The sequence below is a fragment of the Sphaerodactylus townsendi genome, linkage group LG01, assembly GCF_021028975.2.
Source record: "Sphaerodactylus townsendi isolate TG3544 linkage group LG01, MPM_Stown_v2.3, whole genome shotgun sequence".
In the NCBI taxonomy this organism is placed as follows: domain Eukaryota; kingdom Metazoa; phylum Chordata; class Lepidosauria; order Squamata; family Sphaerodactylidae; genus Sphaerodactylus; species Sphaerodactylus townsendi.
Genome location: NC_059425.1, coordinates 4,915,540 through 4,933,050, shown reverse-complemented (window position 1 = coordinate 4,933,050; position 17,511 = coordinate 4,915,540). Strand labels below are relative to the sequence as shown.

Below are 17,511 nucleotides of genomic sequence, written 5' to 3'. Positions count from 1 at the left end.
GATGTTCACGGACTACAATTCCCATCAGCCCCTGCCAGCACGGCCAACTGGCAGGGGCTGATGGGAATTGTAGTCCATAACATCTGGAGTGCCAAAGGTTCGCCACCACTGTTCTAGTGCCTCAGGACGGGTCAGCGCCTCCCTTCCGCGTCTGCTGGCTCAGCCAGTGCTTGTGTGACCTAAAAGAGGATCAGCTTCCCCCAGACCCTTTTCTGACCCCCGCCCTGTAATCCCATTGCTGGCAACTGAGTCATACAGCTGCGCTGTGCTGGAGCTTGCTCTAACCAGCGCTTGGGGCAAGAGGGCTGCGCACGGAAAAGGGCTTCCTGAAACACCGAGCAGCGTTGCACAGATGCTATTCCTCACCTGGTTGCACGGGGCGAAATCCGCCAAGGCGGCAGAGAGGACGAGCCACAGAGGCTGCAGGAAACTGGGCCCAGGAGGCAGCCAAGTGCACATTCCAGAGCACGCTCTCTCTCTCTCTCTCTCTCTCTCAGCTGCGGCTGCTGCTGCTCACCACGATGAACTTCTGGCTGCTCTAGCAAAGCAGGTCAGCCCCCAGAAACCAAATTTTGAGGGGTTTTAAAGAGCTCCTGCAGGAATAAGCTAATAGGGAAAGACACACATTAAACGGCTGGTTGCCGTTCTTGCAGCTCAGGAACTTGTGAGCCAGCTCTTCCGAACCCCCCAGCGCGACTCAGTGAAACGTTGGTCCCAAGCGATGGGATCCTTCATGGGCATCTCACATCTGCAGCACTGTCAGGAGGAGGGGCGATGGTCGCAAGGGACTTGGGGGCAAGAGAGTCTCTTTTTACCCAAATGGTCTTTGATCATCTCTTGAGGGACTGGAAAAAGCTGGACACGCGTGTGGGATAAACTGGGGGAACAAGGCTGGAAGTCTGTACTGTAACGCAGATTTTATTTTCTGATATGGCTCTTTCTCATGTCTTAGAAAAACTTTGGTGCAAACTGTTCTCCATTTGGTTAAAGCCTTCAACAATACGTTGTTCTCCCTTTGTCTTTTCTTTGGAAATTGTAGGTCTTCCTCTCTCCCGGAATACAGGGATCCCAGGCACCAGCCCAAATTGAGCCCTTGTGGATTTGGGGCAGTCAGGGGTGGGGTGGGGGGAGCGTTGGAGAGCAGATCCCCAGCACTTTCAAGCTTCTCTTGCCCGTTGCTTGTCTGACGGACCAAATCTCCACCCACGGCCAGGAATGCGACCTGCCCATCCAGTGCAACGCTGAGCCAGTCAGCCCAAGTGCTGCAGCCCACAAAGCGTGAGGGAACGCGATGGTCCAATCCACAGGAGCTGAGGAGGAGACTTGAGGGTTATGAAATTTGTGAATGGGCTGACCCTGTTCAACTGGAGAGAGAGAGAGAGAGGCCTGCGAGAAGGCAGAGTCTTACTGCCACATGACCCGGGTGGATGCGGTTGTTCCCATCACTTCCCCCACCCACCCACCCGCCCGCCAAAGGACCTGCAAAGACATCCGCTGCATTTGGAAGGGCTTATGCTCACTCTCACAGCTGTTATAGAGGCCGCCAGTTTCTCCACCTGTTGCCTTCTACCTGGCGAAGAGGCTCCCGACCTTCCAGATGCCGCTGGTGATGTCAAACTTTCTTTCCACCTTCTGCTGCTGCTGCTTTTGATTCATTGCGTCTTTTGAAGACTCCCAAAGCCATACCCATGCCCTTATCACTTTTCCTGCCAGCTTTCTCATTGTAACCGTTGGACGGAGAACTGATAAGGGTGTGTGTGTGACGCACACAACCAGGAGTTACTCGGGAGTCTGCCTGGTGTGAGTTGTGTGTTAGTCTGACTTCAGGGCATTCCCTTGCACCTTGACACAGCTGTGATAAATAAGATATTTCTCTGTATTGTCGAAGGCTTTCACGGCCGGAATCACTTGGGTGCTGTGTGGTTTCCGGGCTGTATGGCCGTGTTCTAGCAGCATTCTCTCCTGACGTTTCGCCTGCATCTGTGGCTGGCATCTTTAGAGGATACTCCACTTGCTTTACTACCATCAGATCCTCTGAAGATGCCAGCCACAGATGCAGGCGAAACGTCAGGAGAGAATGCTGCTAGAACACGGCCATACAGCCCGGAAACCACACAGCACCCAAGTGATTCCGGCCGTGAAAGCCTTCGACAATACATTACAAGGGGTTTGTTGTGGGGCAGGGGAAGGAGCTTGTCAGCCCCTTTGAGTCACCTTACAGGAGAGAAAGGGGTGGATATAAATGCAAAACTCTTCTTCTTTCCTCTTGCTGGCCCAGGGATCAGGACAGGCAGAGAAGAGGCCCCGCCAAGTGAGCCGCCGCCTGCAACTGCTGACAGCTAATCGTGAGCTTCTGCCGCTCCCATTACCCGTTGCGGATCGGCTCTTCTGCTTAATCTCCCCGTTTTTGCGCTGGTGGTGGCGATAAAGTGTAATTCGATTTCCTTCCTAATAAATCCAGCTGAGAAATATACACACACTGCTTGGAGCGGAGAAATGAAATTGGGTTTCCCAGCAGCCTCTCTGCAGCGAGGCCGCACTCGACCGGCTTCTGCCTCTGCCTGGGACGTGACAGGCTCCCCCCCACCCCCCACCCCCCACCCCCCATCCCCACACGAGAGTCGCCCATCTTTGCGCAGCTCAGCCAGGAATTTCAGGGCTGGAACCCGTTGCCTTTCTCCACCCTGAAAGGCTGAGCTCTCAAGCCCTTTCCCATGTGCTGAGTCAGTGGTGGCGAACCTATGGCACGGGTGCCAGAGGTGGCACTCAGAGCCCTCTCTGTGGGCACGCACTAACAGAGTCGCCCCCCCCCCCCCCAATCTAGGCTGGCCTGGGCCGCTGGGCTCGATTATTAGCATTAAACCTAAGACCTAATTTTGGGGAATCAGTGTAGGTAACCCTGTTAAGCGCTGTTAAACCCCACTGATTTTTCATGCAAAGAACTAAAGCACGATCCTTTACCTGGGAGTAAGCTCAGTTGCTGGCAATGGGGCTTGCTTCTGAGTAAACCCTCCTAGGATTGTGATTCACCCGTTGGAAGAGTTGCACAGTTGCTTCAAAGCAAAGCCACCGACTGCCACCAAGCTTATTCCCGAGTAACGCACGCCTCGGAGCCAACTGTTTTTTCTAAACTAAAACCTCAGTATTCAGGTTAAATTGCCGGCACTTTGCAATAAATAAATGGGTTTTGGGTTGCAATTTGGGCATTCAGTCTCGAAAAGGTTCGCCATCACTGTGCTGAGTTCTTCTCCAAGTCGAAGGCTGTCATAAGAGACGCCCAGGCTGGTTGCTCGGGGGCTACAAGAATCACAGGGGTCTGGTCATGAGTTCAAGTCCCTTGCCCCATCCCATAATATGAAACACAGGTTCATAATTGGAATATGGTCACGGAAGCAGCCATTCGGTGGTTTCAATTATCTCTACTTGGTTGGAGAGATGCAGAGTTTCCCCCGGAGGAGCAGAAACTACTGGATGGGATTTGTGCAGGGGAAGGTTCTTCCATCTATAGAAGTGGGAACCACCAAGGACTTGTGGGGGTGGGGGGGAGCATCACGTTTCCTTCTCCCCTTTCCCTTTTCTCTTTCCCTTTCCTGGAAGCCTTCATAGCCTTTTCCTGCTTCCTTCTCTTCTTCCCACCCAACAGCCAAAGTACCTTTACCTGCCCCTCTGTATTCAGCTGTCCCTGCCCCTACTGACAGTGACAGCCTCTACCTGGGAAAACTGTGGCCCAGGTGTGTGGTGCTGGCTGCTGGATCAAGCCCCCTTGCATCGTAGGGAACCCTCAAAGACTAGGGGGAGAGTGCCTCCGTTTCCCCCATGTGCCCCCCAGCACTGCTGCCTCTTGCCTCCCTCTGGCAGCAAATCCCACACTTTAAGCTCTTGTGGAGTAATGAAGTATTTAATTTTGCCTGTCCTCAGACTCCACCAGCTTCATCGGGTCTCCCCTCCCCCTCCTTTTCTACTATTTCAGAAGAGAGGGGGGAAAGGTTCTCTTAGGAGCAGCAGTGGTGTGGGAGGTTAAGAGCTCGTGTATCTAATCTGGAGGCACCGGGTTTGATTCTCTGCTCTGCCGCCTGACCTAGTTAAACAACATTGAAAGTGATGCTGTTTTGGGGTGGATTATCCCCCACCCTGAAACAGCATCACTTTCAATGTGGCGTAGTGGTTAAGAGCAGGTGCATTCTAATCTGGAGGAATCGGGTTTGGTACCCCGCTCTGCCGCCTGAGCTGTGGAGGCTTCTCTGGGGAATTCAGATTAGCCTGTGCGCTCCCACACACGCCAGCTGGGTGACCTTGGGCTAGTCACAGCTTCTCGGAGCTCTCTCAGCCCCACCTACCTCACAGGGTGTTTGTTGTGAGGGAGGAAGGGCAAGGAGATTGTAAGCCCCTTTGAGTCTCCTGCAGGAGAGAAAGGGGGGATAGAAATCCAAACTCTTCTTCTTCTTCTCCTTGGCCAACTCTCTCCGCCTTGTGCATACATTTATAAACCTCAATCAAGTCCTCCCTTACTTGTCTGTTTTCTGATCTGAAAAGTCCCAGACCCTTGAGCCTTTCCTCTGACCCCCCCTCCTCTGGACACCTCTCAGCTCTGCAGTGTCCTTTTCAAGAAATGGAGACCAGAACTGTACACAGTAGTATTCCGAAGGAGGCTGCACTATCACTCTGAACGGGAGCACCATCCCAACATCGGCCTTTTATTTTCAGGCCCTTTCCTAATCATTCCCAGTATGTATGTCTTTTTCACTCCTGTAGCCTAGAGAGCCAGCGGGGTGTAGTGGTTAAGAGCAGGTGCACTCTAATCTGGAGAACCAGGTTTGATTCCCTGCTCTGCCACTTGCAAGGAACCAGTAAAGTCCAGGCCAAAAGTAACTTTTCAAGTTCTTTATTGAGCTGGCATTCTAAGTCGATCACAAGCAATGCGGGAACTGACCCCCCAACGTTCGAACAGCCTCTTTTACGGGCTCCCCACCAGTTCTTGCCAAAGTTAGATAAACACCTGTAGTTCCCATCCGAAAACCTCCTTGAAACAGTTTCACACAGACAGGCAAAAGAAACAGGAGATACAGATAATAGAAACACTCCCCGTTCCGGGCGTCCCGCCAACCTTCCAAGGTTAAGCAGCAACTTTACACCACTTGAGCTGTGGAGGCTTTATCTAGGGAACCAGTTTAGCTTGTGCACTCCAACTCATGCCAGCTGGGTGACCTTGAGCTAGTAACTACTATGATTAGGACTAGGGTAGCAAATTATAAATATGAAAACACCGCCAGTCCTACTGCTACAATCATATACACACATACAAAAATCCTGTGTTAAGTTAAGCCATTTACTCAGTGAAGGAAAAGGTAATAAAGGTGCCCAATTATCTAAGATTATGTAAACATACAAAACATTCCACCATACAAATGTATACAATACACGTATGAATAAAAAAAATCCCCTTAGTAACAGTCCTTGCTGCGATAATAGGGAACTTGAGTAGTCCTGTACTCCTTCTCTGGAACACAAAGTATTCAGAGGAAAGACATTCTATAACGCCGTTCGTGATAACAAAGCGTTTTCATAAATACTTCTTCAGTAGAAAGCGGCTGAATGCTCGGTGTTGTAAATAATCTCTGCACTGTGGTAAATAAACCAAAATATTATGCAATTATCCATACAATGGAATTTAACTCCTAATGTTATGTCTCCTTTGTTATGTTATGTTGTATACATACTCAAGGCGTAGAATTCAGGCCGCGATCAGGTGGAGCGTACAGAAATTTACCCCAACATCCTTTAAATAGCTTATCTTCCCACAGGTGAATGACATCCAATTAAGGTAAAGATCTATGTCCTATGATTTCACCAACTTCGTCTCCTTATTATACAAAAATATTTAGAATTTACAACACAGATAAGTACAACATTACAGCTATGAAGATATACTTCAGTTTTATGATGATGTTGCACAAAACAGGATAAATCAAATTCAGTATTTAGTCCATTATCATACGAGTCAAATCTGTGGACCCATTTGGCTTCCTCACGCAAAAGTAGTGCTGTGACATCCACTTGACGATTCCTAGGGGCTTTCCGCACTACAGAAGGGAGCTAAGGTCGACTCGGTTCCCTTCAGTGGGGGGCGATTCCAGGCTGTCCGCACAGCAACTTACTTGGCCCCCTGGAACCAAGCTAAGTGGGTGGGATCATCTTGGTGCCTATTTCGCTCCTCGATCGTGATTGGAGCTTGTGTTACCACAGGAAACGGGAGCGGGTTTTTTTTACAGTTTACACTTACATGCCCGCCACGACTCTCCCATTCTGCATATGCCACAAAAGCGGCTCCTGATTGGTTGAATGGATGAGGTGTCGTTTCGATGCGTCCGCACTTCGAAGCAGTATCAACCTTGTTCCAGCAGAAAGGTGCAGTTCATAACTGCGACAGGGATGTCGCAGTTCTGAGAGGGGGGGGGGGAAACTGAGGGGTTTTCCGCATTACAGAAGGGAGCTAAGGTCGACTCGATTCCCTTCAGTGGGGGGCGATTCCAGGCTGTCCGCACAACAACTTACTTGGCCCCCTGGAACCAAGCTAAGTGGGCGGGATCATCTTGGTGCCTGTTTCGCTCCTCGATCGTGATTGGAGCTTGTGTTACCATGGGAAATGGGAGCGTTCTTTTTTTTTTACAGTTTTTACAGTTTACAGTTACATGCCCGCCACGACTCTCCCGTTCTGCGCATGCCACAAAAGCGGCTCCTGATTGGTTGAATGGATGAGGTGTCGTTTCGATGCGTCCGCACTTCAAAGCTTCAAAGCGGTTCCAGCAGAAAGGTGCAGTTCATAACTGCGACAGGGATGTCGCAGTTCTGAGGGGGTGGGAACTGAGACAAAACAACATTGAGCTCAGTTGCAGTGCGGTTACACTGAGGTGAACCTAGATAGAAAGCAGTACAACTCTGTCAGTGCGGAAAGCCCCTGAGACAAAACAACGTTGAGCTCGGTTGCGGTGCGGATACACTGAGGTGAACCTAGATAGAAACCAGTACAACTCTGTCAGTGCGGAAAGCCCCCTAGTGTGGTCATATGCAAACACAACGCAACATTTACAGTCTGTAGAACCATGATTGAAATCCAAAAAATGTCTAACCATAGGTTCAGATACACAAGCATGTTTGATCTTACTAAAAGGTAAAGTTTCCCCTTCAGTTGTGTCCGACCCTGGGGTACCACTGCAAGCAGTGATTCCATAGGCAAGCCATTTTGTGGGGTAGTTTGCCATTGCTTTCCCCGGCTATTCTTTACCCCCTAGCCATGTGCTAGGCACCCAAGAAATGGATGGATAGCTGAGTTGACCATGAGCCAGCTGCCAGGATATCTGACCCACAGGGGGCTCGAACTCCTGACTGTGTGAGTGGAAGTGCAAGCACTTAACCACTACGCCACGCAGCTCCTATTGATCTTACTACTCTGCTCCAAAACACGGGTCCTAATTGCACGACACGTCATTCCTACATAAGGTAGATCGCAAAGGCAAAAGATCACGTATACAGAACGTTTGGAGGAATAATTAGTAAATGAGTTCAGTTTCCATTTTATATTAGTAGGAATATATTCTATAAGTCGGCTATTCAAGGACAATTCACAGGCCTTATAGTGCCGGCAAGAACGATGTCCTAACACAGGGTGCTATTTTTTATTTTGTACATGAATATCAGACCTCATTAATTGTTGTTGGGCACTTTTATAACCTTTTCCTTCACTGAGTAAATAGTTTAACTTAACACAGGATTTTTGTATGTGTGTATATGATTGTGGCAGTAGGACTGGCGGTGTTTTTGTAACCTCAGCTTGTGGGTTCTGTGGGGCAGTACTTGGAATGAGTTGCAACAACAATTTTTAAACAACAAAATGGTTTACTTTTCTTTACAATTAACATTAAACATCAACATTTAACGTTACAATTCAAGGTCCTGTTCAGGTTGCATTTCAAGTCCTTCTATTTACAGGCTACTGATATTGCCAAGTCCAATTTCTTCTTGCAAGTTGGCTGGCTCCTGAAGACTCCAAGGGCTTGATGAACAGGTTGCAACATGATGAAGGTTTCCAGGAGAACTCTCACCCATTACAACCACAAAAGAAACCCTGAAACAATAAACTCCAACATTTACAACACAGCAAAACAACAACTACCTTCCCAGTAGCTCCCAACAATATTGAAATTACCTTAACAAGGTGTTAAGGGCTTATAGAAATCAAGGTCCGAGTCTGGTAGCCTTGCTTCTTCTGCAAAAAGAGCTCTTGCAGCCTCTCTGCTGCACCGAGTCCTGCAGCATTCTGCTTCCCTTCAGACTCCACCCCTTTCTGGGTCAACCCATTCTGGGCCAACCCATTCTGGGCATGGGGGTTACATTTTCATATTTAAAATTGGCTGACTTGGGCTACTCATAGTTCTTCGGAGCTCTCTCAGCCCCACCCACCTCACAGGGTGTTTGTTGCGGGGGGGGGGGGGGGCAAGGAGATTGTCAGCCCCTTTGAGTCTCCTTACAGGAGAGAAAGGGGGGATATAAATCCAAACTCCTCCTCCTCCTCCTTTTTCTTCTTTTTCTTCTTTTTCTTCTTCTTCTTCTTCTTCTTCTTCGTTGCCATTTTCATTGAGCTCTCCACCATGATTCTCCAGGTCTCTTTCCATTTCAGCAAGTTCAGAGCCCATCAGCGTTTGCTTGAGGTTGGGATTTTTTGTTCCAGTGTGCATTACCATACACCTACTAACACTGAACCTCACCTGCTGCATTGTTTCCCGTTCACCTTGGCAGACAACCATAGCTCTTCATAGTCAGATTATAATGTTGTACAGTCTGCAAATATGATCCTTCACTGCCTACCACCAGTTCCAGATAATTTATAAGTATTCTTACCATGGGACACACTGGGATCCAGATTTTATTTGTTTATTTTATTAGATTTATACCTCACCCAATTCCCAGCCAAGGCTGGGCTCAGGGTAGCTTACAACCAAACTAAAAACCCAACAGTATAAACACAGTTCTAAAAACAATTCACACGTATTTAAATGTCCAAGATAATTTCTATATAGATGGCAGCCAATTAATAAAACCTAAGCCCAAGTATACATCTCCCCAAATGGGGGGTTGTGTGGTTTCCGGACTGCATGTTCGTGTTCTAGTAGCATTTTCTCCTGATGTTTCACCTGCATCTGTGGCTGGCATCTTCAGAGGATCCAACACAATACTCACAATACTAGAACCAGGGGGCATCCATTGAAAATGCTGGGGGGAAGAATTAGGACTAATAAAAGGAAACACTTCTTCACACAACGTGTGATTGGTGTTTGGAATATGCTGCCACAGGAGGTGGTGATGGCCACTCACCTGGATAGCTTTAAAAGGGGCTTGGACAGATTTATGGAGGAGAATTCGATCTCTGGCTACCAATCTTGATCCTCCTTGATCTCAGATTGCAAATGCCTTAACAGACCAGGTGCTCAGGAGCAGCAGCCGCAGAAGGCCCTGGCTTTCACATCCTGCATGTGAGCGCCCAAAGGAACCTGGTGGACCACTGCGAGTAGCAGAGTGCTGGACTAGTTGGACTCTGGTCTGATCCAGCAGGCTAGGCTGTTTGTGGAGGTTCGTTCATTCATTGTCACACTGTGCAGGGCCGTGGTCCGGAAGATCTTCTTGAGAGAACAAGGTAAACAAGGCACAGAGTCAAGCCTGCCTAATCTTCAGCTATGTTGCGGATCATTGGACCTGCATGGACATCTGTGTGGGTTGCAGACTGTGATGAGAAGGACAATTGCCATAGCAACACGTGGCCGGGCCCCGCTAGTTTAATATAATAGCTTAAAAGTGTTTAAAAGTGCATCTTGATGTTGTCACACCGTGCAGGGCCGTGGTCCGGAAGATCTTCTTGAGAGAACAAGGTAAACAAGGCACAGAGTCAAGCCTGCCTAATCTTGAGCACCAGGAAAAAACCACCCCCGTGCCTTTTCGTATCGTCGAAGGCTTGTGGAAACGCTTGCCTTTTTGCCTTGGACTGATTGAGGCCGGGCTTCCCTTAACATTAGGCTGTTCACAGCTGCTGGTGTGTGAATGTTATGACTCATTCATAGGATCTGAATGTCGGGTCGTATTTGAGTTTATGGCGGCTTCTATTATGGTTATTTTGCTGATTTTATTCGGTTGCCTCTTCTGGTTCCCTCTGTTTTATGTTGGAATCAGCTCTGAGTTCAGATTCTGTTGGAGGTTTTGGAATGAGGCCCCTCTTCTCCTGCCCTTTTCTCTTGGAGGGAGCTTGTCTTCTAGTTGGTGGCTCCTCAGTTACATCTATTCTTAGCTGTCCAAGCACACTGTTCTCTTGGCTCCTGTGTGGGGAGTGGGAAAGATCATCATGCCCTTATATAAAGCAGTGGTGCGACCGCACTTGGGAGTACTGTGTCCAGTTCTGGTCGCCACATCTCAAAAAGGATATTGAGGAGATAGAAAAAGTGCAGAGAAGGGCAACGAGGATGGTTCAGGGATTGGAGCACCTTCCTTATGAGGAAAGGCTGCAGCGTTTGGGACTCTTTAGTTTGGAGAGGAGGCGTCTGAGGGGGGATATGATGGAAGTCTATAAAATTATGCATGGGGTAGAAAATGTCGACAGAGAGAAATTTTTCTCTCTTTCTCACAATACTAGAACCAGGGGGCATCCATTGAAAATGCTGGGGGGAAGAATTGGGACTAATAAAAGGAAACACTTCTTCACGCAACGTGTGATTGGTGTTTGGAATATGCTGCCACAGGAGGTGGTGATGGCCACTCACCTGGATAGCTTTAAAAGGGGCTTGGACAGATTTATGGAGGAGAAGTCGATCTATGGCTACCAATCTTGATCCTCCTTGATCTCAGATTGCAAATGCCTTAACAGACCAGGTGCTCAGGAGCAGCAGCCGCAGAAGGCCCTGGCTTTCACATCCTGCATGTGAGCGCCCAAAGGAACCTGGTGGACCACTGCGAGTAGCAGAGTGCTGGACTAGTTGGACTCTGGTCTGATCCAGCAGGCTAGGCTGTTTGTGGAGGTTCGTTCATTCATTTGTTGTCTGCCTTTCTCACCGAGATTCATGGTGGATCACAGAATTAACAGTGTAACAAAAGGCAGAACAATATAGACAACAAAATAAATTGCAATAACACTGGATTATAAAACCAGAGGACATGAAATTGAGCGATATAAGTGGCCTCATCATTGGCCACACCATTCTTCTCCATAATTGTCATGCCCCCACAGAAGTGTTTGTTATTTTCCCATTAAGTTTATGTTTCCCTATAGCTAGCATGGTCTTTTCTGGTCTCACCAAGGCTCAGAAGCGGGGGGCCCAAACATCCCCCCCAGTAGCTTTCCAGGGTGGCTGAGTGGAAATAAGGATGTGCTTCCAATGGAGAAAAGTAAGAGGCTCCCAGACATGTGTGGGGGTTTTCAGTCTGGTCAATGGAGCCAGAAACCAGGCAGGGTGTGTGTAGAGTGAACAGAGGCCAAATGTGCATCAAGAACCTGCCCTTTACCCTCCAACTGCACATAACTTCTCAAGGTTACCCTCTCGTTTAAGGATGTGGAGTGCCTTTCCAGGAGCCCCCGTGTCCACTAGAGGGCAGCCCACGCCTGCTGATCACATAGCAGCACATCAGATCCACTCAGAATCATAGAATTGGAAGAGACCCCCAAGGGCCATCCAGCCCAACCCGCTCCCATGCGGGAAGACACCATCAAAGCCCAATAATTCAGTTAAAACTATACAACTTAACAATAAAGCAGCATTTAATATAATAGCTAAAAAGCGTTTAAAAAGTGCATCTTGACTTTGTCACATCGTGCAGGGCCGTGGTCCGGAAGATCTTCTTGAGAGAACAGGGTAAACAAGGCACAGAGTCAAGCCTGCCTAATCTTCAGCTATGCTGCGGATCATTGGACCTGCATGGACATCTGTGTGGGTTGCAGACTGTGATGAGAAGGACAATTGCCACAGCAACACGTGGCCGGGCCCCGCTAGTTTAATATAATAGCTTAAAAGTGTTTAAAAGTGCATCTTGATGTTGTCACACCGTGCAGGGCCGTGGTCCGGAAGATCTTCTTGAGAGAACAAGGTAAACAAGGCACAGAGTCAAGCCTGCCTAATCTTCAGCTATGTTGCGGATCATTGGACCTGCATGGACATCTGTGTGGGTTGCAGACTGTGATGAGAAGGACAATTGCCATAGCAACACGTGGCCGGGCCCCGCTAGTTTAATATAATAGCTTAAAAGTGTTTAAAAGTGCATCTTGATGTTGTCACACCGTGCAGGGCCGTGGTCCGGAAGATCTTCTTGAGAGAACAAGGTAAACAAGGCACAGAGTCAAGCCTGCCTAATCTTGAGCACCAGGAAAAAACCACCCCCGTGCCTTTTCGTATCGTCGAAGGCTTGTGGAAACGCTTGCCTTTTTGCCTTGGACTGATTGAGGCCGGGCTTCCCTTAACATTAGGCTGTTCACAGCTGCTGGTGTGTGAATGTTATGACTCATTCATAGGATCTGAATGTCGGGTCGTATTTGAGTTTATGGCGGCTTCTATTATGGTTATTTTGCTGATTTTATTCGGTTGCCTCTTCTGGTTCCCTCTGTTTTATGTTGGAATCAGCTCTGAGTTCAGATTCTGTTGGAGGTTTTGGAATGAGGCCCCTCTTCTCCTGCCCTTTTCTCTTGGAGGGAGCTTGTCTTCTAGTTGGTGGCTCCTCAGTTACATCTATTCTTAGCTGTCCAAGCACACTGTTCTCTTGGCTCCTGTGTGGGGAGTGGGAAAGATCATCATGCCCTTATATAAAGCAGTGGTGCGACCGCACTTGGGAGTACTGTGTCCAGTTCTGGTCGCCACATCTCAAAAAGGATATTGAGGAGATAGAAAAAGTGCAGAGAAGGGCAACGAGGATGGTTCAGGGACTGGAGCACCTTCCTTATGAGGAAAGGCTGCAGCGTTTGGGACTCTTTAGTTTGGAGAGGAGGCGTCTGAGGGGGGATATGATGGAAGTCTATAAAATTATGCATGGGGTAGAAAATGTCGACAGAGAGAAATTTTTCTCTCTTTCTCACAATACTAGAACCAGGGGGCATCCATTGAAAATGCTGGGGGGAAGAATTGGGACTAATAAAAGGAAACACTTCTTCACGCAACGTGTGATTGGTGTTTGGAATATGCTGCCACAGGAGGTGGTGATGGCCACTAACCTGGATAGCTTTAAAAGGGGCTTGGACAGATTTATGGAGGAGAAGTCGATCTATGGCTACCAATCTTGATCCTCCTTGATCTCAGATTGCAAATGCCTTAACAGACCAGGTGATCGGGAGCAGCAGCAGCAGAAGGCCCTTGCTTTCACGTCCTGCATGTGAGCTCCCAAAGGCACCTGGTGGGCCACTGCGAGGAGCAGAGAGCTGGACTAGATGGACTCTGGTCTGATCCAGCTGGCTTATTCTTATGTTCTTATGAACGTCAGTTCCTGGTGTAACGTTTCCTGACTTCCTTGAATAAACACTTCGCTGGGTCCTTCAGAAGCCGAACCAGCAAAGAAGACAGGAAATGTGGATTGACGCTATGAGAAGAAATGTCGAACATCCATTGCTGTCACTTTCACCTGCAATAGACAAACATTGTCTTGTGAGACACATCACTGGTTGTTTAGATTTTTTATCTTCTCCCAGAATGTGGCCAGGGCAGCTAATGAAATAATAATACAATAACAATAAAAAATCCACAGTTTCCATGAAAGCCAACTGAACACTCAACACGCGGCTAACTAATAATTTTGGCGTAAAAATCAACAGCTGGGCAGCCCACCATTACACCCAACTTGCCCCTCAGATAACTCAGGAACTTCTCCCCAGCCCCCAGCCACCTCCATTCCACCCTCCTCTGCCTTTAAATTAAGCTGTCGCATGAACAGTGGAGTCCCAGGGCCCTTTTTGGTTTCCTTTAATCCCACCTGTCCACCAAAGACATCAGGGTGCAGAAATAATTCTCCTCACGCCAGGGGCGTACCTAGGCAAACTGGCACCCAGGGACAAAACCTGAGTTTGACACACACACCCCCGCGAATGGGCAGCCACCCTCCCCCACCATGACCAAACAATGATTTTTTGTACCAACTCACAAAACACCTCTCACTCCCAGCAAAACATACATGGCTCTCTCCCCACCAACTCTTTTCCTAATTTCCTAATCACAACAACCCTATGAGGTAGGTTGTTAGCCTGAGAAACAACTCCAAGCCAGTGCAAGTGGGTATTAAGCATGTAAATCTCTCACAAATCACCCCCAGCAAAACATTTACCAAACAAATGTCAGCATCATCTCTCACAAAACACCTCCAGTGGAATCCACCCCCAAACAGCATCACTTTCAATGGTGCTTAAACGAGGGAGCTCAGATTCTTCTTTTAAATCCACCTTAAAGGGAGAATCTGGGGTCCCCGGTTAAAACAAAATTGAAAGTGATGCTGTTTGGGGGTGGATTCTCCCTCACCCTGAAAAAGCATCACTTTTGAGGGTTGGAGATTCAGATGAAACAAATAGCAGATTCAGCTAGAATCTGGGCAAATTTGGGCACATTTGGACAAAAAGTGTCCAATTATGTCCTGCCCAAATATGAACAAATGCGAATGCAAGGTATGTGGGCTTTTGGGGGGTGGTGGTATTTTTTGTGTTTTTCGGCCTGCAGGGAGGGCATTTTTAAAGCTAGCGGCACCATGATTTCAGGGCATCATCAAGAGACTACCCTGATGATACCACCCAAGTTTGGTGATGTTTGGTTCAGGGGAAGCAAAGTTATGGACCCCCAAATTGAATGCCCCCATCCCCATTGTTTGCAATGGGAGCTATCAGGAGATGGGGGCTGTCCATTTGAGGGACCATAACTTTGGTCCTCCTGAATCTAACTTCACCAAACTTGGGTGGCATCATAAGAATAGTTACCAGATGATACCCTGAAATTTTGGTGTCACTAGTTTTAAAAATACACCCCTTACAGGCACCCCAAGGAATGTGCCCAAGATTCTTTGTTTTGCAGTGACTTTGCTCCATTGTAGCCAATGGGGAATTTCTGAGTGTGTAGGCAGGCTGCACATTTTTGAAGATAGAGGCACCAGACTTTCAAGGTGGCTCCAGGAAGCCCTCCTGGTAATAGCATCCAGGCTTAGAGACCTTTGCTTCTGAGGGTTCAATTTTATGGGCCCCCAAAAGGCTTATTTTGTTTCCCCGCTCCTGCCCATGAAGCCTGCTGAATGAGTTCTCTCAGAACTTCTCAACTCGCGCCCCCACCCACCCCCAAAATTAAAGCTCACCAAGCTTGGATGCTATTACCCAAGGCCTCTTGGAGCCACCTTGAAAGTCTATCTTCAAAAATGTGTGGCCAGTGCTTACACACTCAGAAATTCCCCAGAATCTGCCAGGCTCTTCAACAAGTTCTATGGTGGGAAACATTATTTTTCCCACCATAGACTTCAATGGGGTTTTCTGTTGTGCCCAGCTGGCGCTGTGGTAGAGGTTTCAACAGGAGGCAATGTGGTAGGGGTCTTGCTCTGGGTGGGGGCATTTCCTGCAGGGCTGCTGGTGTGAGTCTCCTGAAAGGAACCAGCCAACTTTGCTAAAGTTTGCCTGGGATGTCCGAATGCTGTGGGCATCAGGTTCACCTTCAACTTGGTGCCCACACACATTTTAGCAAATTTGGTTGCCTACACACTCAGAAATTCCCCATTGGCTACAATGGAGCAAAGTCACTGCAAAACAAAGAATCTTGGGCAAATTTCTTGGGGTGCCTGTATTTTTAAAGCTAGTGACACCAAAATTTCAGGGTATCATCTGGCAACTATTCTTATGATGCCACCCTGAATCTGGGGACTCCCCTGAATCTAGGGACCCCAGATTCTCCCTTTAAGGTGGATTTAAAAGGAGAATTTGGGCTCTCTAGTTTAAACACCATTGAAAGTGATGCTGTTTGGGGGTGGATTCCAGCATCACAGCGGCTGCCTGGGGGCGGGGCGGGGGGGGCGCAAAACTCAGATTTTGCACCGGGCTCCATTTTCCCTCTATGCCTCTGCCCAGAGGGGAGGGCAGAAGGAACTGCCGGCTGCCGGCTGCCTGCTGGGAGCCCAGCTGGTGGGGGGCAGGGCAGGGCAGGGCAGGGCAGGGCAGGGCAGGGCAGGGCAGGGCAGGGCAGGGCAGGGCAGGGCAGGGCAGGGCAGGGCAGCAGGGCAGGGCAGGGCAGGGCAGGGCAGGGCAGGGCAGGGCAGGGGAGTCTGCTGTCCCCGGCCTCGGAGAGCTGCTTGTATAAGCGCTAGGCAAGGGTGGGGCTTGGGGAGGTGTAGCCATGCCCTAGGGGTTGGTGGGGGTGTGGCCCCACCCCCGAACCCCCCATAAAAATCGATACCTACGTCCCGGGGGGGGTGGCAAGGTAGGCACAGCCCCCACCAGGTGCTAGAGGGAGAGGACCAGTGGGTGGGCGGGTGGGTGGGTGGGAAGGCAGCTGCATGAGTGATAACGGAGAAGCCAGGGGTCCCCAATGTCTGTTGTGTCTGCTGACACTATTGCCAGCACCCAGCAAGAGCCTTTACAAAGGGGGGGGGGGAGCAGGTACAGCTTTTGCCCAGCCAGGCTTCTGATCGAGTGCTGGAGATTTGATTGGCTGTGCTGATTTTTTAAAAAATGTTTTTGCTTTGGTACCATAGTGCAAGGATTCACTCTATATTACTGAAATTAAGCTGTGGCAGTTTTGTGGCTGGCTCCCCCCATTGTGGCTGCCAATTTGTTGCTGCCCCCCCCCCCCGCCCGCCCCACGGCATGTCAAAATTCCAAATGTGCCCACAGGCTCCCGTCCTAAGAGGCTGCTGCTGCTAGGGTATTGTGTGCTTCCAGTAGCATTTTCTCCTGCATCTAGCAAGTGGAATGTGTACACACACACACACACACACACACACACACACAGTGGTGGTATTCTATTAATCTATCTACCAGTTCAGCTGGATCCCACCTCTGTTCGGGGATCGGGCGGTATAGAAGTTGAAAGAATAAAAAAATAAAAAAATAAATTATATATATATATATAATTATATATATATATATATATACCTGTGGAATGTCCAGGGTGGGAGAAAGAACCATTCGCCTGTTAACAAGTGCAAAGGGAGCAATTTGCAAGCCCGATTTGCATGTGTTGGGTGGGATCCACTAACTACTGTTTCTGTTTTGTGATATTCAGATGTGTGAGGGGTTTTGAGAGAATATTAAGGCTGGAGACATCCAGGAGGGCCCAAAATATAGTGTTTATGACCATGAACGAAGGGAGTTTTGGGCTCCATCGCTCACGCCAATCTGTGGAGCTGTGTTTTTTTAAAAAGAAGAAGAAGAAGAGTTTGGATTTATATCCCCCCTTTCTCTCCTGCAGGAGACTCAAAGGGGCTGACAATCTCCTTGCCCTTCCCCCCTCACAACAAACACCCTGTGAGGTAGGTGGG

General features: G+C 48.7%; 1 protein-coding gene across 1 annotated transcript in view; it reads right to left on the bottom strand.

Moving 5' to 3' along the window:
* Positions 1 to 13,394: 13,394 nt before the first annotated feature.
* The window catches only part of LOC125439843 (SLAM family member 9-like), a 58,654-nt gene continuing 54,537 nt past the window's right edge, over positions 13,395 to 17,511 (bottom strand). Inside the window, exon 5 of the mRNA XM_048509142.1 lies at positions 13,395 to 13,638. The gene's annotated coding sequence lies outside the window, so the exon portion shown is untranslated. The remainder of the gene's footprint in view (positions 13,639 to 17,511) is intronic.